Source organism: Amblyomma mixtum, chromosome 1 (assembly GCF_055824585.1).
Source record: "Amblyomma mixtum isolate Tamu chromosome 1, ASM5582458v1, whole genome shotgun sequence".
In the NCBI taxonomy this organism is placed as follows: Eukaryota; Metazoa; Arthropoda; class Arachnida; order Ixodida; family Ixodidae; genus Amblyomma; species Amblyomma mixtum.
The window spans coordinates 320,864,668-320,889,852 of record NC_143012.1 but is presented as its reverse complement, the minus strand read 5'-3'; the positions used below and the strand labels follow the sequence as shown (position 1 = coordinate 320,889,852).

Genomic DNA, 25,185 nt, shown 5'->3' with positions numbered 1-25,185 from the left:
GAGAACACAGTCCGGGAAGCGTTCATCCACAGCCAACACTGTACCGGAGTCTTCTTTGATCTGGAGAAGGCTTACGATACCACGTGGAGGTTCGGTATCCTCCGTGACCTAGCGGACCTAGGTATCCGCGGCAGGATGCTGAGCTGTTTGAGCGACTTCCTGACCAATCGAACGTTCAGAGTCCGCCTAGGCGCAACCTTCTCCAAGACTTTTATCCAAGAAACTGGAGTGCCCCAAGGGTGCATCCTCAGCACGACCATATTTGTCATCAAAATGAACTCCATAGGAAAAGTAATCCCAAAATAGATAATGTACTCAGTTTACGTAGACGACCTCCAAATAGCATGCACGTCTTCCAGCATACCTACCTGTGAGCGGCAAATACAAATAACAATAAATAAACTGGCTACCTGGGAAGATAGAAACGGATTTAGATTTTCCCCTCAGAAAACAGTAGCGGTTCTGTTCTCTTTGAGACGAGGCCTAAAGGCCGACCCCACACTATATTTAAACCAAACCCCACTACCTGTCAAACAAGAGCATAAATTCCTAGGGATAACTTTCGATAAAGAGCTCACTTTCTTGCCACATATAAACAGCTTAAAGAAAAAGCTTCCCTGGCCCTCAATGTGCTGAAAATACTATCAAGAATACGCTGGGGGTCTGATAGAGCTTCCCTGTTACATATATATCGTTCTCTGGTTCGCTCTAAGTTAGACTATGGGTCCATAGTATATGGCTCAGCAAGACCGTCCTACATAAAACGACTGGATCCTGTCCACAATCTTGGTTTAAGGTTGTCTTCCGGTGCTTACAGAACTTCACCAATAGCAAGTCTGTATGTGGAAACTAATGAACCTTCCTTAGAAGATCGAAGAACAGCACTAACTTGTGCATACATCCTCAAAATCCTTTCTCAGCCCAAACATCTCTGTTACCTAATTGTCACGAAATGCCCATCCCGAATACTCTTCAACAACAAGCCCCATGCGATTAAGCCGTTGCTCTTGCGCTTCGAAGAAAAATGTCAAACTCTGAACATACTAAACGAAATGAAAAATATTGCCCCAAGACACGAAGCGCTACCACCGTGGTACACTCTCCCCACAGTGTGTGACGTCACACTAACACGCCTCAGGAAAACCTGTACACCACACGACCATATAATACAAGAATATCTAGCACTACAAGAAAAATACAGAAATTACACGTCATTTTATACTGACGGGTCAAAAACTCATGCTCATGTAGGAAGCGCAGTAATACAAGGAGAAAATAAAAATGCAGTACGACTGCCGTCTTGTGCTACAGTTTTCGCCGCTGAGTGTTATGCCATTTGTGTTGCGATACAGAAAATAACAAATGAAAACATCAAAAACAGCATCATTTATACAGATTCACTGAGCGTTCTTACAGCATTAAAATCCAAAAATGCCACGGAGCCACTGATAGGAAGCATCATACACAACATAGTAAAGCTCACAACACAAAAACATGTTATAAAATTCTGCTGGGTTCCCAGTCACGTTGGCATTAGGGATAATGAGAGAGCCGACATGTGTGCTGCACAAGCCGGAACCATGGAAATAAAACATGTGAATTTGCCTCCTAGGGATTACATGAAGTTAGTACGTAGCAAACTAAGAGCCAAATGGCAAGCCTCTTGGGAAAATGAAGGAAACAACAAGCTGCATACTGTAAAGCCCATTTTAAAAAAAATGGAAATCATGCCGCCATAAAGAGCGTTTTATCGAAGTAATTTTATGTCGTTTACGCATAGGTCACACACACATCATCCATAACTTCTTATTAACAAAAAAAGACAGACCTCTGTGTGAAATGTGTGGTGAGGAGCTCACAGTAAATCACATTTTAATTTCTTGTTCGCATCTCGAAGTACTTAGAAAAAAGTTTTTTTACGGCATTTTACAATGAACACATTCCATTTCATCCCGCATTGCTTTTAGGCGAGCAAACACTTGTCGAGTTTTCACTTGTTTGTAAGTTTCTAAAGAAAGCCAATGTTTTAAATCTATTATAATGTAACCTCTGTACACTTGACATAACATCATCTAACCTTGTGTTTGGCGCATGATAGCCATAGTTGCTTATGCGCCATAAAACCCCATATAACGTAACGTAAGCTTAAAGGTCAGCTGCACCACTTTTGGAGAATTTCGCGATGTTCAAGGATTCAAATCTATATAGGCTGTAGGTAAAGCATGCCAAGTTTTTTTGCACTAGCATTTAAAATGGTCACGTAATCGACGATTGAATTTTGCGCTTCTCCTCAAAGCACCAAAGGAGTGCGGGGAAGTTTAGCGTGACGTCACAGAAGGTATGATTTCAAGTTACCGCTGCCGTCAGCCACACACTAGCGTCCCTTGTTGAATGCTGCCTAACAACGTTCGGAGGGCATTGCCTTTGGCGACGTTGGTTTTTTCCTTCAAATTGGGCGTGTATGCATTGAAAATGTACCGATACCTTCGATGACGTCATCATGCCCCCCCCCTGGCGTTGTTCTCTGCGGAGAAGCCCGAAGGCCGTCGCGATTTTAATCGGCGATTACTTCACCATTTCAAATGCTAGCCCAAAAGGACTACGCATGCTTTACCTGCAAGTTTCACACATCCGACCCATTTAAGCTCATCGATTTCTGAAACCAATGCAGTTGCCCTTTAACGACAACCGGTTATTTTGCTTTCGTATTACATGCCGTGCCGAAGGCCATTTTCTCCTCTTGATTTCGACTGGGATGTCCTTAACCAGCGTTTGTTCTTTCACCCACTCCGCCCGCTTCCGATCTCTTAACGTTACACCTATGATTTTTCTTTCCATAGCTCGATTCGTCGTCCTTAGCTTAAGCTGAACCGTTTTCGTTAGCCTCCATGTTTCTGCCTCATAGGTGAGTACCTGTAATATACATCCGTTGTATACTTTTCTCTTGAGGGATATTGGTAAACTACCAAACTACCATTCATGATATCTGAGAGAGCCTGTCATATGCGGTCCACCCCATTCTTATTCTTTCAGTTAATTCATTTCATTTATTGTTTTCTTAAACGCCTGAAGGCATTACATAAGGGTGGACGTATTGTTGAAACGGCGTAAGGCGATGTGAACATGCATAACAAACAGGAAATCAAACGTGCACACTCACATGGCAAGGGCTCCAACCATGACAGGATTCGACAACAGGTGATACACCACTCTTGAAAGACAGATTAAACAATATTTGCTGCAAAGTGCGCTTATGCGACCAGGATCTGTATGAGATGAATTTTTATTTTCTCCCGGAATGTTTTGTGATCAGTGCATGAAACGATGTCGTTAGGCTGTGAATTCGAGTGTTCTCGCGTTGGCAAAGAATGGGTTGTTGTAAGCATTCGTGCGGGCACCCTATGCGTGCTATCGGGTTTCCGTGACTGAGCCGTAAGGACGTTCGTAGTGACGTGGTTAATAGAGTGTGTCGTGTTCTCGTGCTATGACAAATGTATTGAGTAATCATAGGCGGGAAACGACAGGGCGTGACTCGGAGGGACTGCTTGAGGGCGGTGACGCCGGTTTCTCTTGAGTAACATGAAGTAATGAACCGAGCTGCACGATTTTGGATCGATTCCAAATCGACGGTGAGATAGGATTGCCATGGGTGCCAGATGGATGATGCACACTATAATTTTGGCCGTACAAATGTTTCGTACGCCAGCTGTTTTATGTTAGGGGATGCAGATTTCAGATTACTTCTCTGGCAGCCAAGTGTGAGTGAAGTATCGGAGCAAATAGTTGTAATGTGGGTGACCCATGAAAATGATGGTGCGAGATGTACACCTAGGTGATTATAAGATATTGCAGCGGTGATCGGCACTGATGAGATACTGTTAGTGTGCACATGCGATACGGGGCGGCAAGCCGCCTGGAATGATGAAACCGATTGACAGTGTGCGTCCGTGGCAGATGGCCACCTGCGATTTGATGGGGCCTTTCCCCAGGAGCAAGCAGGGGTTCATAGACCTGAAGGCCTACGCGTCACGGTCTGACGAGCTTGCGCCGGTACCCATTGGTATCAAATGCAAGCGCAAAGGCACAACTGGTGCTGCGGAACGCAAGCGTACGGAGCACCGGTACAATCTGAGGCGACGGTTACCGGTGTGATTGATGCCGGACGGCGGACTTTTCCGCAACCGAAGGCACGCAGCCTCAGCTAGCTGGCGAGCTTTCTCGTCAGGCCCTACCCAGGCGAAGCACGGTGTGTTATTTTTTTGTTGTTGTTGTTTTGGCAGCATGCTCAGTTCCAGCCTTGTGTGTTTATCTGTTTATTTATTTGTTTGCTTGAGTCAGTTTCTAGCCACTTTCGTTTCCCGCTTGCTCGTCTGTTTTTGTTCTAACTCACCGAGATGTACATAGGCAACATGCGTTTGTGTTAGCGTTCAGTTTTTTTTACCCGACTTGTACATAGGCAAACTTCAGCCCGCTCGCGCTTGCTCTTATCTTCTAGAAGCAAAAGATGGGTGTCGTTTGTACGGCGCGCCTTTTCTCCTTTCCGGCCCGACTGTGGGTGGTTGGCTCGTTAAGGAGCCGTGTGCCGCGGTGCGAGTTTTGTGCGGCCCGTATGGAGGGGAAGTTGGCGGGGCGTTTGGGGCGATGGGGGCGGAAAGTGCACCCTTTGACCCTCGCCGCGGCGCCTCTGGACGCTTCTGCTAGGGGATCGTTGTCGCCGACCGGTGTCCGCGCACGTGCCGGTGTACATGTGTTTGTGTTTGTGGCTGTGTGTGCGCGTAACCATGAGACGAGGCGACGCCTGTGAGTTGTGCCGCTGTGCTTCTGCGTGAGCGCGAGGATGAGAAGGACCCCTCGCTGTGGCCAAGGTTACACATCAGGACGCCGCCGAACGTCCTCGCCCGTTTCAGCCGGCGTGAAGGGGGGTGTACTAACTGTCTTGTGCCGAACGTGATGTCGTGTCCAAGGGCGCGAGGTCAGTGCTCTGCCGCGGCCCCGTCGTCATCAACGCACCCTACATCAACGGAAAGAAGACCGCCATCAGTCGTCGGCCCTCCCAACCTGTTCAACTTGAAGTCTGCGAGCGGTGAGTCGCCGACAGGCCCACTGGGCCGCGCCACCGAACTTTGAGGCTGGCATCCACCTGTAACAAAGTTGTACAGTTGTATTCACATCTTCTTGTGTACCGTGTATATAATCTGCAAGCTGTTTTGATTTACTGAAGCGTACGCAAGTGTTGTTTTGCCTTGTTTTCCTTTGTTTGTGTTGTTTTTTTTCTTACGTTGTTGTGGCTGGAACTGAAGTGTATCTAGTTTTTTTTTGTGTATTCATTTCTTTATTTTGGAACTGAAGTGTAGCTTATTTTTTTTGTGTATTGATTTCTTTATTTTGGCCGCGTGCTTTGCCGATGGGTAGGAGGGCATTTAAGGAGAGGGGGATGTGGGAATCTGGCTTTCCGCCGTCACCTTTGCGCGGCTGTGACGGCCGCCCGCGTTGTTTCTCCTCTTTCCCTTGCTCCCGCCTCAGGCGGTGGAGAGGCGGCTGGGTGACTAATCACTGTCATTTAGCCACAGCTCCGCCCCGGCTCCCCAAGGGCCTTTGCCATTGGCGCCTTTTGGCGGGAATCCGGGACCCGTTTTGGCGGCCGCGCATCCCGCGACCGTCCGAGCGGGGCCCAGAGAGAGAGATCCCTCCGAGACAGCGTAAGGTGCGTACGTTACTGTTTGTCCGTGCCGGCCTTTGCCGTTCGGACCAGTGCTTACTCGAGCTCGCCCGCACGTGTCCTCTGACCTGCAGCGGCTCGAGCCTGTCCAGCGGGGTTCAGCGACCTCTGATAGGCGTACCTTGCGTTGAATGCCCACTCTCTCTCGCAACCGGCCCAACGGTCGACACGAGAGAGAGATCACAGCACTGCCGCGGGGACATTCTCCTGCAGCGGCGTGCTAGCGGAGCCTTGCTCCTCGCGCGCCCCCGGGACGGGGTGACTATTGAGTGTGTGTGTACTGCTGAAGGACGACGTGAATAAACGTCTCCTTTGTGAACTTGGAGGCCTATTTCTTTGCGGCGAATCGCTCTCCTCCCAGCGGAGGTTGAGTGCGCCGCGTCGGTGTCCCAGTGTGTGTGTGGTGACGGCTGATCGGGGCCCTTGGCTCGCGCGAAGCTCGAACCCGCGGTGGGTGGTGGCCTGTGTCCACTTAGAAACCCACAAACTTCGCTGATCGGCAGGCCATAACCTGCGCAGGTCCGGACACCCCTGAGTAGGACTATATAAGGGCGAAGCCGAGGTTGCACTAAAGATCAAGATGAACTCCAGCTGTCAGTTCTTCCTATAGCCTCGTGTGCAGTACTGTCTCATGCTCTTTATCTGATGGATGTGTAGGATGTGTATGTATATGTATGGATGTGTATGTATATTTATATACATAAGTGTTTGTGCGTATGTGTGCAGCGCTACGTCACAGGGGTGATGGCTTCACGTTAACGAGAAATCGCAGCAATATGAATATACCGCCGAAAATTGCATTGGTAGTCGATCCATCTGGCGCAATACGAATGCATTCCCAGGATTTTTTGCTGTTTTACCCCAGCCAAGATTCAGAATGGCGTGTTGATTCACTCCCGTAATTCCGACATGAATTCAACATGAACGCAAAGCAGAAATTTCATTGAGAATGCTCAACTCTAGCACAGTGGCCACTTTTCCAATGAGTTTCAACTCGGCCTCAACAATTCACCAACACTAGCCAATCCTGGCCACAACAAAAATTCAACATGGCGTGTTGAGTCTGCTCATGAGAACTTCAACACTGTCTCAAGAAGCATTTTTGTAAGGGTGGGTTTGTGAGTGAAGGAAAATGATGTGCATTCAGACAGATGTAATGGCGCTCGCCATTTTTCGCACCATGATGCAATAACGTGAAGGTCCTGTTGCAAAACAAGGTTATCAGTCGGGATATTTATTGCATTATAAATGGCGAATCATGCGCGAAGACTCGTAATTTGCATTGAATGTTAGAGGGTAGGTCGTTAATGTACATTAAGAAAAGTAATGGTGATATCCCGGCCCCTTGAGGGACACGTGATGTTACATCTCGTAAGGGTGACTATAGATGTCATTTGCGGATTTGAACTTCGAGCGCTCTTTTAAAAAAGTGTTCAAGCCAGCATAATTAGATTGGTAGGAATCCCGAGGCGCGAAAGTTTCGCAAACAGACGATGATGAGATACGCATTCGAATGCCTTTGAAAAAGTCTAAAAAGATTGCATCTGTCTGGAGGTTATGGTCCATGTCCTTAAGTATGTGTTGGGTGAACACGGCCAGCTGTGTTTCACGTGAAAGCGATTTCCTGAAGCTATACTGATGCGGATAAAAGAGGTTAATTGAATCTAGGTGGGAGATTGAGTTTGATGCTATAATGTTCCCTAGAAGTTTAGAATTTATGCTAGTAGGGGATAATATATTGTCACGTTGTAGTGACTGCAGTCCAGCGGTCAGGAAGACACCAGAAAGACTTGCAAACGAAGCTCTTTATTTGGGCTGACTTGCGCCCGCAAAAGAACTGAATCACTCGGTGGCGGCGTAAGCAACAAGCGTGCTCGTCAATCGTCGAACTACGAAATGCCCGCTGCTCGTGGCATCGTTCAATTTAAAGCCGGCAAGGAAACTTCGAGATAACAGGTCGAGATCATCTAGAGTAATCTAGAAACACGTAGATGCAGCTGTTCATGGCTGTGAACAATCGAGATAAGTCCGGTCGTTTCTCGCGTCACGAACAAAAATGATAACACCCGTTTTCTGCGAGCTTGCGCGAACGAACGGATGCTACAATGATACGTGGCATTACCCCCCTTCCAAAGAAGCATCGTCTCGATGCTTTAAAATGAAATTAAACACGGAGAATGCTTCGAGAACTTAAAAGAGTCCTTTAGCGTTCCTAATAAGGTGTAAGGGCAGCGGTAAAAGCTTCAAGTCTGGCCGCGTCGTCGTCGTCGTCGGTGTTGTCGTCGTTTTTGTCGTCGTATTTTTCGTAGTAGTCGTCGTCGTCGTAGGGGTCGTCGTTGTCGTAAGGGTCGTCGTCGTCGTACGGGTCGTCGTCTTCGTACGGGTCGTCGTCTTCGTAGGGGTCGTCGTCGTCGTACGGGTCGTCGTCGTCGTACGGGTCGTCGTCTTCGTACGCGTCGTCGTCTTCGTACGCGTCGTCGTCTTCGTAGGGGTCGTCGTCGTCGTAGGGGTCGTCGTCGTCGTAGGGGTCGTCGTTATCGTAGGGGTCGTCGTTGTCGTAGGGGTCGTCGTTATCGTAGGGGTCGTCGTTGTCGTAGGGGCCGTCGTTGTCGTAGGGGTCGTCGTTGTCGTAGGGGTCGTCGTCATCGTAGTGGGCATGGTCTTCTCTTTTCGTCGATGGAGGATCTTAGTTCTAACGCTCAAAAGCAACCTCACTTCCAGAGGCTGCTTTATTCAGTTTAACCCTCGGGGGCTGGGGAAGTGTCCACGCACTGCGTAGACTCGGCTAGGAGATACTTAGCGCGGTGACTATGGCGACGGAGAACGCGATAGGCGGCTGGGCGATGAGTATCCTTCCCGACGCAAAAAATCCTCGATTTCGGCTGGTCGCTGGCCGGGTCGTGGGTCGTGGAGCGTCGTAAGAGAACCCTCGGATGCCCAGTCTTCTGTATGGGCAGTGCCGGAGGACGTGACCGGCTTCGCCACAGTGGAAGCATTGTGGGCGGCGCTGGTCGGGTGTTCTCCACTCGACGCATTTCCTCGGCCTTGTACGACGCTCGTAGAAGGGGCGAGTTGGGGCGAGAGGGCGGCGCTCCAGCGCAGCTGGCTAAGGGCGATAGGGGCTTGGGTCCCGCCGTCGAGGTACAGGACGGCGCACTGCTGCGGCGTAAGTCATGGCTGGAGGCTCCAGAGGCTGCGTGGTAGACTGGAGTCAGGTCTTCCGGCGAATAACTCAAAGGGCTGGCGTCACGACTTGCAGGGGTTGTCCGGTACCTGGAAGGTTACCCAGCACCTCCACCAGATGTCACGTTGTAGTGACTGCAGTCCAGCGGTCAGGAAGACACCAGAAAGACTTGCAAACGAAGCTCTTTATTTGGGCTGACTTGCGCCCGCAAAAGAACTGAATCACTCGGTGGCGGCGTAAGCAACAAGCGTGCTCGTCAATCGTCGAACTACGAAATGCCCGCTGCTCGTGGCATCGTTCAATTTAAAGCCGGCAAGGAAACTTCGAGATAACAGGTCGAGATCATCTAGAGTAATCTAGAAACACGTAGATGCAGCTGTTCATGGCTGTGAACAATCGAGATAAGTCCGGTCGTTTCTCGCGTCACGAACAAAAATGATAACACCCGTTTTCTGCGAGCTTGCGCGAACGAACGGATGCTACAATGATACGTGGCAATATGATAGCTGGGCATGCGCAATCAACTGTTTTGAAGATGGGAACAATTTGGGCTATCGTACGATCATCAGGAATACTTACCGTGTGCAATGATGGGGTAGATATTAAACGTCTAATCTAATCTAATAAATCTAATCGAGCCGATTAGATTTATGTCTATAGGGTAGAGGATACACCAGAATTTGATGGGATTTGTTCTGAGAATAGATATAACAAGCCAGGAGATAAAAATTTGTCTTCCCTTTCATGATCCGGAATAGCGGTCACTACGTGACCTAGGTTGACGTATTGCCTTACCAGAGTACACATTTCTTCCCTCCTTTATTACTTCTATTTCGGCGAGGTTCGGGTGTCTATCGAGACGTCAGGAAGTTAGAGCGGCATTTCCGTTCCTCAAAAACGAATGTTTTTATGCTGCGGAAAAGGTAACACTGGAAACTAGGCAGTTTTTTCGTGTAAGCTGGCCCTTGAGTCCGTGAAGTGTGAAGACACATGAGTGATACTGCCCTGCTAAGGAAAAGAGGGGTTAGGGACAATTATTTTTTTTATTTCATTGACCCTCGACAGCCCGTCATAGTTACGGGTGATAAGACGGGCAGCTCGGCTCTGTACTGCTTCCAGGTCATCAATAACATCATCAGCCTGACTACGGCCACTGCAGGGAAAAGGCCTCTCCCATGTCTCTCCAATTAATTCAAATAATCATAAATTACTTAGGTATTCTCCATTAACTCTTATCCCCAACTGCTCCCACTTCAGGCCCCAGAATACCTCCTGTAAACAGGCAGTGAATAGCATAGGCGAGATCATGTCTCCCTGCCGGACACCCTTCCGTATTGGAATTTTATTGCTGACTTTATGGAGGACTATGGTAGATGTGCAATCGTTATAATTATCTTCCAATGTTTTCACATAAAACTCTTCTACACCCTTAATCCGCAATGCCTGAATGACAGCTGAGTTTTCTACCGAGTCGAATGCTTTCTCGTAATCGATGAACGCTATATATAGGGGCTGGTTATATTCTGCGCATTTCTCTATCACCTGATTGAGAGCGTGAATATGGTCTACCATCCAGTATCCTTTACGAAAGCCTGCCTGATCATTTGGTTGATTGGCCCCGCCGCGGTGGCTCAGTGGTTACGGCGCTCGACTGCTGACCCGAAAGACGCGGGTTCGAATTTCGATGAAGGCGAAATTCTAGAGGCGCGTGTACCGTGCGATGTCACAGCACATTAAAGAACCCCAGGTGATCGAGATCTCCGGAGCCCTTCACTACGGCGTCCCTCATAGCCTGAGTCGCTTTGGGACGTCAAACCCCAATAAACCAAACCAACAATTCGGTTGATGTAAGTCTATGGTTGTCCTGACCCTATTAGCATAACAGAGTTAGCATATTCGAATTTAGCACGGACACGTGACTTGTACACAAGAAGCTTGACAGGTGCCGGTGCTAAATAAAAATTAAATTTCAGATGTCCAAGCATGCGGTTAGAATGACGCCGAGATGTTTGTAAGTTGTTAGGGGCGTCAGAATAGAAAAAGAAATAAAATAGGAAACGTAGCATGAATTTCTGCGACGCAAATGTGCATTACATTACACATAGCCGCGTTAAGCGTCATTTGCCATTGCGAACACCAATTAGAGATAGGTATTAGCTTTGCCTGGAGTGATGGAACGTCATTAGTATTGTTTAATTCACTGTAGACCACACAGTCGTCTGCAAAGAGTCCTATTGAAGATGTTACATTTTTAGGGAAGTCGGTAATGTATAGAAATGCATTAGTGTGTGTGCAGTGGCACATGGTACGAAAACTCCCAACAATGGCAAGAAGAATAGGGTAGCGTCAAAACAGAAGCTTGAAAGAACGCGAACATTAATTCATAGAAAAGGAGACGTCAAGGACTTGAAAAATTACAGGCTGGTCAGTTTACTGTCCGTTGCCTATAAGGTATTTACTGAAGTAATCGCTAATAGTAGGTATAACCTTAGATTTCAGTCAACTGAATGATCAAGCAGGCTTTTGAAAAGAACACTTCACACAGACCATATTCATACTATTGATCAGGTGATAGAGAAATGAGCAGAATATAACCAAACCCTATATATACCGGGTGTCCCAGCTAAATGTAACCAAACTTTTAAAAAAGGCGAAGTGTCATAGTCTAGTGAAACCAACTGAGAGTTGTTCATAAGTCACGTGGCCTAGTCTTGAGTATTTCTTCGCCCTTCAAAGTTAATTAATTAGATAAGTTTAATTAGCTAACTTTTTAATTATTGACTTCAGGAAGAAGGTGTCAATACAAAAGTTTTAGATCACCCCGAAAAACCGCTAGTAGTGCTGTTTCTGTCAAGTTACGATTTACGTAGATTCATTTATTGGCATTAAAAGAAAGTTGTCACGTGACCAGCTGCTCGCTCACTTCTCTGCCCCAATGTGCACCCAAAGTCTCATCGAGGAGAGGACTTCAGAAAAAATGGATTTTATTCTTTAAGGCGCGTCTTGGGACGTTGAAGTGGCACAGTTGTCATGTGGAAGCTTTTCCTTATTGTGCGGGTTATGGTTAAAGGCTGGTAAAAAAACTGCTTTACGTAAATATTACTTTGCTGCAAATGTCTCAGTAAGCTGTTTCTCAAAGCGATCTACAACTTCTCCATTGACACCGTGTTCCTCAAGTCAATAATTAAAAAGTTAGTTAATTAAGCTTAACTAATTCGTCAACCTTGAAGAACGAAAAAATACTGCAGACTAGGTCACGCGACTATAAACAACCCTCATTTGGTTTCAGACGGCTAGGCCACCGTGTGTTTTTTAAAAGCTTGGTTACATTTAGCAGGGACATCTGGTATATCGCGTTAATTGATTACGAGAAAGCGTTTGACTCAGCGGAAATCTCAGCTGTCGTGCAGCAATTGTGGATGAAGGGTGTAGAAGAGTGTTATGTGAAAATATTGGAAGATATCTATAACAACTGCACAGCACAGCTACCGCATTCCTCTATAAGGTCAGCAATAAAATTCCAATAAGGAAGTGTGTGAGGCAGGGAGACACGATTCCTCAAATGCTATTCACCGCCTGTTTGCACGAGGTATTCCGATGCCTGATTTGGGAACAGTTGGGGATAAGACAGAGTTAATTTGAGGGACATGGCAGAGGCCTTTGCCTTGCAGTAGGCGTAGTCAGGTTGATGATGAGGATGTATGAGACCAAGAATGGCTCAGAATACGGTTCTGTGAGCAGGACGTTAAAATTCGAGAATCGTAAGTCATTAGCATACATAAATCAGGCGGTCATTCCAGGCGAACTCAGTGTCAAGTAAGGCATCCGAACATTTAACAGATGAGCCATGCGGAACCAGCGAGCGAGTGCAACAGTAGTGGAAGAGTTAAACTTTCTTCAAATGATTGTGGAAAGAGATAAGCTGTTTTAGAGACGTTTACACTAACTGCATTTTGCATTTGGGAGCTTGCGTCTGAGAAGCGGTAACCTTGAGACAAGACAATCGTATCGTCTGCGTAAAACCAAAGTAGTGTTGAACAGTCTAGCAAGCGAACAGCAGTTCACAATTTGTAGCGGTGTGCTGTAAGTGGTAATTGAGTACGTGCACTTAGGGCAGGTAGTAGCTGCTGATGAAAGGGAAAGGAAAATAACTCGAAGAATAAGAATGGGGTGGAGCGCATATGGCAGGTCCTCTGAGATCATCAACGGCAATTCACCATTTGATACCGAAACAAAAAACCGTTCAGCTTAAGTTAAGGACAACGCGGCGAGCCATGGAAAGAAAAATGATAGGTGTGAAGTTAAGACCCTTGAAGCAGGAAGAGTGGGTGAGGGAACAAACGCGGGTTAATAACATCCTAGTTGGAATCACAAGGAACAAATGGGCTTGAGGAGAGCATGTAATTCGAAGGCAGGATAACCGCTGGTCCTTAAGGGTAATGGAATGGATTTCAAGAGGAGGCAAGCGTAGCAGTGGGCGGTGGTCGCAACTGGCAAAGGACAGGGTTAATTGGAGCGACATGAGAAATGCATTTGCCCTGCAGGGGGCGCAGTCAGACTGGTGATGATGATCAAGCGCCCTTACGACGCACACAGCAAGCCAAGCACCGCGCCTTGATACAATAATATATGTGTCGTAAAGACTGGAAGACGTCTATAGCAGCTGCACAGCTACCATAGTCCTCCATAAAGTCAGCAATAAAATTCTAATAAAGAAGGGCGTCAGGTAGGCAGACATGATTTCGCCAATGCTATTCACGGCCTGTTTACAGGAGGTATTCCCAGACCTGGTTTGGGAACAGTTGGGGATAACTGTAAATGGAGTGTATGCAAGTAGTATCCGATCCACAGATGTCACTGCCTTCCTAAGTCACCCAGGAGATGAAGTGAAAAGCATGATCAATGAGTTAGACAGTCAGTGTAGAACGGGTCATGAGTGGATAATAACTAGAAGAATAAGAATGGGGTGGAGCGCTTATGGCAGGTTTTCTCAGATTATGAATGGCGGTTTACGAATATCCCAATTGGTACAAGGCGCAAGGGTGGACAGGACGAACGAAGAACGAACACGGACAAGGGGGGGGGGGGATAAATGAAAAAAGAAAAAACTTTATTGTAAGAGAAATTCGGGGCACGCCCCAGGGTCCCCGCACGACACCACTGCACTCAAGTGTTAGGATACTAAGGTCGATAACACTGGCAGCCCAGCCGGGTCTCCCAGTCCTCCCATGTCTTGAGGTTCTCTAGGTCCCGCGGGGGAGGCTCCGCCGGGCAGAGGCGAAGGGTTCTGAGCATAGGGAAGGAGTGAAGGGAGAGAGTGTGTAGTCTGTACCAGAGTGTTGCTTGTTTGTTATCTAGGGAGGGGGCAGAACTGGCGTGAGGCCCTGTAGGCCTACGTCAGCACGCTGAACGAGTGCATGCGCTTCTCCGTGAATCCCCGATCCGAGACCACCTGAGCCCGGTCTAAAGAACCTCGGGCTAAATGGTTGGCGGCCTCGTATCCGGGATTCCCGGAGTACGCAGGCATCCATATCAGCTCCATTTGGCGGGGTGGGGGTGCATCGGGTGAGTCCAGTATGCCAAAAGCAGGGACTTAGACTCGGTATCGAGCAAAATTTAGAATCGCAGTTTTCGAGTCACTTAAAATGTACCGGGCTTCCGTGCGGGTGATATCAAGCGCAGTGGCGGCTTCCTCTGCAGCCTCTGGGGAGGTGTCTGGAGGGAGAGGTAGTGTGAGGAGGCCACCACACCCGCTGTCGCTTCATCATCCGTGCAGGCAGCGTCCACCCATACGGCGTCTGGCTCGGAGCCGTACACTCGATGGAGTGCCATCGCACGTGTTCTGCGGCGCTGGTCATAGTGGGACGAGTGCATATTCCTCGGAGCTTCTTTCGCTGTTACTTGAGACAATGGGACGGTCGGGACGGTTTGGTTTGTGAATTTTCGAGAGGAGGTAGAACCGTGCGGGGACTGGTCTGGCCGGTTTCATTGCTTTGAACATATCCTGGGACATCTTTTGTTTTTGATGGAGAGATGTTATCTGATTGTTAACTTCGACTTCGAAGTCTCCTATGGGGTCGCCAGTGAGTTCAGTGTAAAAGTGTTTATTTTGGAATTGTCAGAAACCTTCCTTTAAGTAATCGGTCTTGTCCTTAACAACGATAGCGTCGCCTTGGTCCACAGGCTTGAAGACTTAAGGGGTTGTTGTGGGCTGCTTTTGGTTTAGATTTTGAATATGATGATAGGAAATGCTATTGAATACCAGTGATGTATACATATGTAAATGTTTACCTCTGTGTTTGGCTGGAATCCATGATTTGCCGGGTGTCCTTGGTACGTTCATTTCATGGTCCGTTTCGCGGTTTTGGAAACACTCACGCAGGCGTAAGTTCCATGCGAACTTATCTGGATCCTGGTATAATTGGAACTGACTAAATTTCTCCCGTCATGGGGTAGAAGGTTAGACACGTAGAGAGGAACTCATTCCGATGATTTGAGTGCCAGGCTGGATACGTTCACCATGTTATCAGATCTAATGGAAGACTCGCTATTAATAGTCGCGCAGTTCTTCTCAGGGCTGACGTGTTTCTAGTAGGAGGCAGGGAACGGGGCACTGTTGTGACACCAGCCTGCCTGGGTTTCCTAAGTACTTTCGTTCTTCGAATTTCTTTTCCTTAATTATTTCTGTCGCCGTGAGATCCGGTTAGCGACGGGTATGCTCCAATTCGATTGTTTTTCGTTGACTGTGCCGTATAAGTAGGTCTGCAATGCATACTGAACGGTTGCGTAGAATACCTCTCCACTCAGGCTTCTCGTCGGCATTAAGAGCGGGGTTAGTTGCAACCGCAAACCGTTTGGTACGTTTCCCTCTCATCATCATCATCGCTCAATCTTGTCTTCGGAGGCGTGGCCGCCATTCTTGCAGATTGTGAATAAGGGTATTTCACCTAAGACTCTGCACAGTTCTTAAGAATATGCTCTAAGCTAGAGGAGTGCTTTTACCCTACAGCACCTCGTGCCGGCAATAATTGGGGGTTGCATAAAAAAAAAGATCGTGTCATGCCAGCCGTTTGCCGCGGAATGTTCCGGATGGTGTCATAGGATTCAGCGCGTCGTGCAGCATAAACTCACTATTATTACTATTAGTATTGATCGATTAAGTAGTTGAAACAATGAAAAAAAAATGCAAAATCTGTTCAAAGGTGCCAAACTGACCAGAATGGAAAGCCTAACCAACTATACCGGGTGTTTTTTTTTAGAAGGCCCAAAATTTAAAAAAAAAGGTAAATTGCTTTAGATTTATTTTAGCACTGGGGCTATACTGGAGGCTACGGCGGGCGCCAGGCAAGAGGAAAACTGTTTTAATTAGTTCGCTGATTAACTAAATATGTTAATTAACATTTCTAATTTTTGTTTTAGGGGCTATGTTGTATTCGCAGAATTGGAGATCGTCCTCTAAACAGTCCAACCGAGAAAAAACAATTTCAATTAAAAATTTTACACGCACGTTAAGAGGCGCGAAAAATTCAGCCTGGTAGGCATCTTCACACCGTAACGCAGCTGCGGGAGCGCCTCTGACGTAGTTCACTGCGCCCTGCGCTATCGCTGCTTATCTCGCTTCGCTCCGCGGCCTCTCGGAATGCCGCGCTGGAACAAAAACGCATTGGGCGCATTTGTTTTTCAGTCCCGTACTGTCCGGGACTACTTGCGGACTCGAGTCCGGTATTTGTTTTTTTCGGGCAGCCCGAAAGCTCCGCCCACCTGCTTGCATCGCCATAGCAACGCGTTCGTTTTTAGCCTATGGCAGTCCGCGGGCTGCTTGGGGCTGCTGAGAAGGCAGAAGACGATAGCTGCGGGCCGCGCTGGCAGCCATATTAAGTTAGACTCCGTGTGCATTTTGAGTGCTTTTCGTGTTCCTGGAGGTCGATATCATGCGTTAAGCCTTCACATGAGCTCCGTAGCTCCTCTCTGAGCCATCGCAAGACTTTTTGTTCTTGCATCTTCGTTTATTTTCTTGAAATCCACCGCACACGGACGCGCGTTCGGAGCTGCGAGCGCGTATTGTTTGCTCGTGTCGTCAAGAGGTTCTTGTTCGCTTGTTTTGCCACATGCTGTCTGTACGCTTACCTGAAAGCATCGCAGGTGAACCACTCGTATACTGGAGCAGCTATAGAGCTTGTTGTCAACATTTTTGCGGAGGCTTTCGTCTATCCGCCTTTCCGCAACGAGTTGGGTTACTTTGTGCAAACTTCGCCGCAAGCAGTAGCGACGAGCATACCTCCGAAGCTGAGTTCTGTAATGCACCTACGCTAAGCTGACAGTACAGTCTTTAAATAGACTCAGTATCATGATCGAGCGCACGGCGTTGCTTCGGCGTCGTAGTGGCCGTGGCTTGCATCGTCTGCTAGCAGATGACAGCGTCCTTGTACGGTAACCGAGGGGGAGCCCGGCTCTGGCGCCGTGTTCGAAAGCAGCCTATGGCAAGTAGGTCATGTGACCATGACGCTTTTCCTGTCCGAGCGGAAGCCCAGACCTGCCAGCAAGTAGTCCGGGACTGGAAAAACAAATGCGGCCATTGACACAAAGTGCAGGGCGGAGCGAGCTACGTCACAGGCGCTCACAGACGCTGTGTTACAGTGTGAAGCTGCCTACCAGGGTGACTTTTTCTCGCTTCGTTACGCGCGCAAAAAATTTTTGCATGAAAATCTTTTTTCTTGGCTGGACTGTTTGGAAGACGATCTCCAATTTTGCTAATACAACATATCCCCTAAAATAAAAGTTAATTAGCGTATTCAGTTAATCAGCGAAGTAATTAAAGTAGCTTGCCTCTTACCTGCTGTCCGCCGTAGCCCTCGGTATAGCCCCAGGGTTAAAATAAATCTAAAGGAATTTACCTTTCTTTAAAAATTTTGAACCTCTCAAAAAAAAAAAAAAACACCCGGTATGCTATCGCGCCACCTTCAAGGTGGAGCTCAAGTGTCCTCTGTAATATTTTATTCGGCATCGGAGTGTTAGCTTTCAGTATCGACCAGCATGCTGCTGCAGGTACCGTAGAAGTCCGCAATAGCAACCAAACACTGGCAAGAAATCCGAAAGGCACCACGAACACTTTTTTTTTTATTGGACGTTTTGTTTATCATGAACGTTCATGGAACGAAACGTCCAGTAAAAAAAAAAAAGAGCGTTTGTACGTGGTGTCTCTCGGACATCTCATCAGTGTGTGGTTGCTGTGGACTTCTGCGGTGCCTGCAGCAGCGTGCGCACTCCTCCCGCGAATGATGAGGGAAAAAAAAAAAAAACCGTCCTCCCCTGGGGACATCTCCGCAGGAGCAACGGGCATCCGCCCTCTGGATACCCGGGGGACAGCGAGAAGAAGAGCTGTGCTTTTAAGCACAGATCCTCCCCTTGTCCTCCACACACGGCGGCCGAGCTGTGACGCTGGTGGGACCACCAGGCACCGTTTTTCTTCTACAGCGATCCGCTGTGTCGGCGCTGGGAATCGAACCAACGTCGGTGGGGATATTCGCCCAAGCATTGCCAACTGGCGCGCTAACCACTCGGCTACCGTGCGGCTCTGGCTTTTGACGGCGTCGGCGAGTGCTGACAGAAGGGAAGCGAAGCAGGCCGAAACTGAGCATGCGCGGGGGATGCGGTTATCTCGAGATCACGCGTGCCAGCAGAAACATGCCACGCGTCGAACGTGGAGCGGCCGCACTAGTGTGGAAGTGCGATACCGCGTGGGGCACCAGCACCGTCATGGTATTTCGTCCGTGCAGATAAAAGAGAGTTGGGAATGCGAAAGCCGCAACCTGAAACTCGATTGGTGCCATGTAAGCGTTGATGGGACCAACATGGCACGGAGTACATCGCTGTACACATACAGCCAAAGCGTTGAAGCACTGTGTACTGTTTATTAAATATAATACAGATTTCCGGTCCTTGCAGCCGGACCGAAGCGGAAAAAATATCGCGAGCAATGAACGCTCACACGTAATCGTGTTGCACTAACCCAAAGAGGCAACAAGACAGGAAAAGGGCAAATTGGTCGAAAGAGACCAGTTACACTGTCCAGTGTCTGAAATGGAAAGAGAACAGTGTGTACTGAATATATGGGACACATCACATCGTCTAGTGTCTGAAATGGAAAATGAACAACGTATACTGAACGAAAGAGACCAGTTACACAGTCTAGTGTCTGAGATGGAAAATGAACAGTGTATACTGAACGAAAGAGACCAGTTACACAGCCTGGTGTCTGAAATGGAAAAAAAGAGTGTATACCGAACGAAAGAGAACAGTTACACAGCCTAGTGTCTGAAATGGAAAATGAACAGTGTATTCCGAACGAAAGAGACCAGTTACACAGCCTGGTGTCTGAAATGGAAAATGAACAGTGTATACCGAACGAATGAGACCAGTTACACAGTCTAGTATCTGAAATGGAAAATAAAGAGTGTATACCGAATACATGATATCCATTACACTCTCTAGTACCTGAAATGGAAAATGAACAGTGCATACTGAACGAAAGAGACCAGTTACACAGTCTAGTATCTCAAATGGAAAGTGAACAGTGTATAATGAATAAATGAAACCCATCACACTCTGTCTAGCACCTGAAATCCTACGAACTCCTGCGAATTTGAAGTGGTCTCTCGCGATGGCACTGCCGTTGCAACCTTGTGTTTCTTGAAGTAACTTGTATCCTGCTGTCCCTTCGTGCAGGTGTGAAAGAGCACTCCACGCTGGGTAGTGGCCCCAACACGACGAATGTCCACGCACCTCCTTGTCCTCGCCCTGGGACTGAAATCTCCGTGCCACTGCCTGCGAGGGTGGAGATTACATATGGTCGTTACAACTCCGATGACGCATTCCTCATTCAATGCACGTGACACTGCCATTATTAATACGGCAGCATCTCTGTGCGGTAGGCCACGCACATGCCAGAAAATGTCTGCCATTCACGAATCATTAATTACCAGGAGGTTACATACGTTTCGCTCACAGAAACAACGCTCCTTTGCGCGCAATTACCGACAGGTCCCTTCCCGACCTGTCAATCTCACCGATACGGGGCACCAGGAATCCCAAATGTAACAACTCTCCAACGCTTTTGCGTGCTACTGTATACGTACACTAAAGCATCCCATAAGTTTTTGGCTTGCGCTTCTACACCTACAACAAAGCCATTCCCGTTCAAAAGGTTCTCGGCCATCTTGCCTCGCCGCGCGGCCACCTTTTTCACCGCCGAACAATCGCACCGATCGTGTTTCAAGTTGCGGCTTTGGCATTCTGACCTTTCTTTTATCTGCAAGGACGAACCACCATGACGGGGCTGGTGCCCCACGCGCTATCGCACTTCCGCCCTAGTGCGGCCGCTGCACGCCCGATAGCGAGGTAACCGCATCCCCCGCGCATGCTCGCTTTCGGTCTTCTTCGCTTCCCTTCTATCAGCACTCGCGGACGCCGACAAGAACCAGAGCCGCACGGTAGCCGAGTGGTCAGCGCGCCAGTTGGCAATGCTTGGGCGAATATCCCCACCGACCTTGGTTCGATTCCCAGCGCAGGCACAGCGGATCGCTGTCGAAAAAACTGCGCCTGGTGATCCCACCAGCGTCACAACTTGGCCGCCGTGTGTGGAGGACAAGGGGAGGATCTGTGCTTTTTCGCACAGCTCTTCTTCTCGCTGTCCCCCCGGGTATCCAGAGGGCGGATGCCCGTTGCTCCTGCGGAGGAAGTTTCTTTTTTTCTTTCCCATTGTTCCGAATTCGAGGGAGGAGTGCGCACGCTGCTGCAGGCACCGCAGAAGTCCGAGAGACACCACGTACACACGCTCTTTTTTTTTTTTACTGGACGTTTTGCTCCATGAACGTTCATGAAAAACAAAACGTCCAGCAAACAAAAAAAGAAGGGTACGTGATGCCTTTCGGATGTTTGGCCGGTGTTTGGTTGCTATTGCGGACTTCTACGGTACCTGCAGCAGCATGTTGATACTGAAATGCATCCGAAAACGCTACGTACGGTTTTTTTTTTAATGCACTCATATCCTGATGTTCCATAACAAAAAGAGAAAAAGGGCGTACGCAGTGTGATTCGTATTTCTGCCCAGTGTGTGCTTGCTGCTATCTTTCAGGCACCTGCAGCAGCGTGCCCTTTCGTCTCATAATATCTAGCACATTCATGAAAGTACGCACAATACAGCGGCTGCACTCCTCATTGTCTCTCTCTGCACTGTCAACATCTTCGTGTCTTGTATTGTTGCTGTATTAGCGCGCGCACTGCACAACGTAAAATTCACTAGCTCTAGTTATTGCTTTGCCAGCTGGTCCATATCGCCTTGCTACAACTGAGCAACGTAAGGTGCAGGCTGCAGACAATCATTGGAATTTACTCTCCTTGTGCGAATGGCTCACCACTTCCAATTATCACAGTCCGTTGCAACTGCCGAATTGATGGCCACTTGCCACAAAAGTCTGCGAGAATCCGGTAAGTGGAACCGTTAACACTTAGCGAGTTTTCTCTAATTACTGGCCTCCGTCTTGAATGCGGTACGTAGTTCTACATTGTGCAGTTCACGCGGTGCTACAGCAATATTGCATGTCACAAACACGGGGAAAGTGCAGAGAGAGTCGATGAGGACCGCAGCCACTGTAAACAATTTCCTTTTATGATGATCATTTTATATCGTTATACTAATAGGCATGCCGCTGCAAATACCATAATAGACCGCAGCGAGCACACATCAGAAAGACACTAGGCAGACCTTTTTTTTTTTTTTTACGGGACATCAGGATATGAGACGATGCTAAAACAATTATCCAGGAACAAAAAACCAGGCGCGTACGTCGCGTTTCCGGATGTCCGGTCGATGTACGCTCGCAGCTGTCCTCCAGCACCGTGCCAATCAACGTCCTGCGGTCGCAATCAGTAGTTCCCCGCTGAATTTACTCATGCAGCGCAGTCGTCTCGCGTACACCGTATCTTTGGTTTGGCCCGTGGAAACCCGTTTTTCTCGCGCCGACATTCCGCCGCTTCGATTTTGCAGTTTCTGCATGTTTTAACCTCCATAGCAACTACTTCGCTCTAGAGAAGCCTGCAGGCAGTGGTGCGCAGCTGCCGGGAAACTAGCAAAACGCGACCGCGAAGGATGTATATAGTGAGTGTTCAACTTCAGACTTTACACATCTTTTTTTCTTCTAAAATAGGCTTTCTGTGTTCGAAAAGCACTTTTTTCGCACTGTCGGCGGTGTAGTACATCAGAATGCAGCTACTACGTGCTATCTAGCAAGACGATAAACCAATATTCAATAGCTATCTTCTAAACTGTTACTGTTACAAACCTTGATTATTAAAGGTGCAGTGAAGAAAAATCTGAACACGTTCCGAGCATTGTTAGAAACTGCGACTTATTGCTTTGTGTGGCCGATTTCTCCAATTCAATCGAATTAACGTCCGGCTCCCGCCATTATTTTTTTACTTCTCCCCCGTACGGTGGGCGTAGTCGACCAATGCGTGGAGTGCCTTCAGCCAGTCCCGTGGAAGCTTTGCTTTCGCTTTATTTTGTCTTTTTGGTTTCCGCGAATAAATAGTTTCATTCGCAGATAATATAGTCGCAAAATAGGCCCGCAGAAATAAAAATACGCGCGGACTATTTGCTACTATACTCCGTCTCACTACATGTTTGCAGCACTACGAAAGGTAGAGCTCTCTCGTCCAATCAGGATGGCGCGCACAACATTAGTGTGTTCCTACGCGCCTGTTGCCCGATCCACCTGGCTGGACATCAGGTGGCTCGTTCCATATAAAGGAAGGCGTACTGCTAATTAGCTTCTTTCTACATCTAGCAGGGGGCGCTTGATGTCTGTTTATTTTTGTACAGGCAGACGCCCGTTCCAGACGCACTGGCCCCACTTTTTCTTTTTTTTTCTGTCGCCACCTGTTTGTATCATTTCCTCTGTTGTCACGTCACAGTTATTTTCAATGTTCCTGCTATGTTTAAATGAATTTATTTATTCCAGCATGGTCACTACATTATTAAGCAAATGAAAGGGTCAAATGCAGGCCGGGGCAGCCGAATGTCGATGTTGGCGAAATGCAAAACCCCATGCGCTGCGTTAAAGTCAACGCACAAGCGGTCAAAATTAATCCGGAGCCGTCTGCAATATCTCATGAGAGACGCTGCGAGGGTACTCCGACTTTCGCGCGTACGTTAGCACATTAATGGGGCTCATCACAACTCCACTCAACTCTGCTGGTTTGTGTCGTCGTCCAGGTTAACAATAGATGGTCCTTGGTCAACAGCATCGTCAATGACATGGTCCAGTTTCCTCATCCCATCTTCCTCACTGATAGCATGCTGCCCGTAATTCTTCCATTTCTCAGTAGTCACTTGCATCATGCCTTGCCAAACCAGAGGCTCCACGTCTTACAGCTTAAGCGTCTTGTTTTGACTGGCGACGAAGCCCTTGACATCGCTGCAAACAAACTCTATCGGGTTCGATTGGCAGTGGTGGGGTGGCAAGCGCACATCGAGACGGCCAGCAGCTTCGGCGCTGCAGTCCACACGGTATCGGTCCCCACCTGTGTTCACGTTGTTGCCAAGCTTCATGAGCTCGGCCTTCACCATGTCGCTACTCCACGCGACCCGTTTTCCAGGCAGCCAAGTCTATGTCTTTTTTTGAGGCTAGTCATCCGCCGCACTTTATCCTGCTTCACAGAATGATATGGCGCGTTGTCCATCGCTGTAACGCAGCCGGCTTCTTCAGGGACAACATTCGGCCCGCCTTCAACGTCTGCGTTGTCCACTGGTAAAGCGTTCGCTCGCTCACCTGAGTGAGTTTTGCCCTCCTCTTGGTGAGCGCATTCGTACTTGAACTGCCCCCGTTCTCGACACGAAGCACTTCAAGAAGCCAACTGCGATGGTCTGCTTAGAAAAACAGCGCACTGTCGGTGTAGGGCACACTGACGACACAACCGACTCGGCCGGCGCCATGTTGGAAAATGGCGATGTATCACTACCTCGCAGCAAGCCTCCGCAGAGCTGTGTTCGTACGGGCTTTGTCTGTTAATTTCACCAGTGATTGAAGCACTCTATACCACCTAAATCTACCAGTCCACATTATGGTTTGGTTTGGTTTATGGGGTCTGACGTCCCAAAGCGACTAAGGCTATGAGAGACGCCGTAGTGGAGGGCTCCGGAAATTTCGACCACCTGGGGTTCTTTAACGTGCACTGACATCGCACAGTACACGGGCCACTAGAATTTCTCCTCCAAAGAAATTCAACCGCCGCGGCCGGGATCGAACCCACGTCTTTCGGGCCAGCAGCCGAGCACCATAGCCACTGAGCCACCGCGGCGGCTTAGTCCACATTATGCTTTCAATTGCTGTGCTCATTGTTTGATTAATGGTCCTACACTGCTCAAATATTCGAGGGACTATTTTTTGTGTTCCTGCAGCCCTGATTGGACGAGAGTGCTCTGCCTTCCGTAGTGCTGCAAACATCTTGTGAGACGAAGCATACGTATTACTCCGCCGATGGCACAGCGGCAAGCCGCCACGGCACTGGGTGGCGCGTTGGTCGACTCCGCCCACCGTACGGGGAGAATTCAAAACAAAAAAAAAGGTGGGAGCCGGACGTTAATTTTATTTAATTAGGGAAATCGACCACACAGGGCAATAAATCGCAGTTTCTAATAATGCCAGAAACGTGTAGATTGAGTTCCCGCGGCAAAAAGACGAGTTCAGATTTCGCTTCACTGCACCTTTAAGAGGCCTGCAGCCCACAGTAGCATCCAAAGTTTTTACAATAATAACGGCTACCCTCAGCGCTGTGGCACAACAAACGTTGTCTGTTTCGACGTCTTACATGCACTAGGGAGTTTGCTGTGCCTCCAAGTTTCTTGAAAGAGCGTGCATTTTGCCTCGTTGTAGCCACGTAACTCGTCGAAATAGCCAAGATTTGTTGGCCCACACCGTCGAGGGTAAGCGTATTTTCGAAATTATAAAAACTGATGTAGAAATTACGATAGGCTACAGGGGTCTCAATAACTAAGCAGCCTACTAGTTATAGTTAAAAAGACAGCTAATGAGTATTTGTTAGTCAGCCTGCTATTTAGAATGTGTTAGCTGTATTCTGATGTAATACTCAGCTGACAATTCTAAGCCGAAAAAAAAGTGTTCTAACTCATTACTTTTATTTTTAAGAAATCCTGTACTGTCTTCGGGGACACACCCTAATGGCCTAGCCTTCTAAAACATTTTCTGCGTACGGTCGTCCACAC

At 48.1% G+C, this 25,185-nt stretch overlaps 1 long non-coding RNA gene across 1 annotated transcript in view; it reads left to right on the top strand.

The window, feature by feature from the left end:
* The window catches only part of LOC149372672 (uncharacterized), a 28,718-nt gene extending 9,056 nt beyond the window's left edge, over window positions 1-19,662 (top strand). Inside the window, exon 3 of the long non-coding RNA XR_016290921.1 lies at window positions 19,629-19,662. This is a non-coding gene — a long non-coding RNA (uncharacterized LOC149372672). The remainder of the gene's footprint in view (window positions 1-19,628) is intronic.
* The last annotated feature ends 5,523 nt before the right edge of the window (window positions 19,663-25,185 follow it).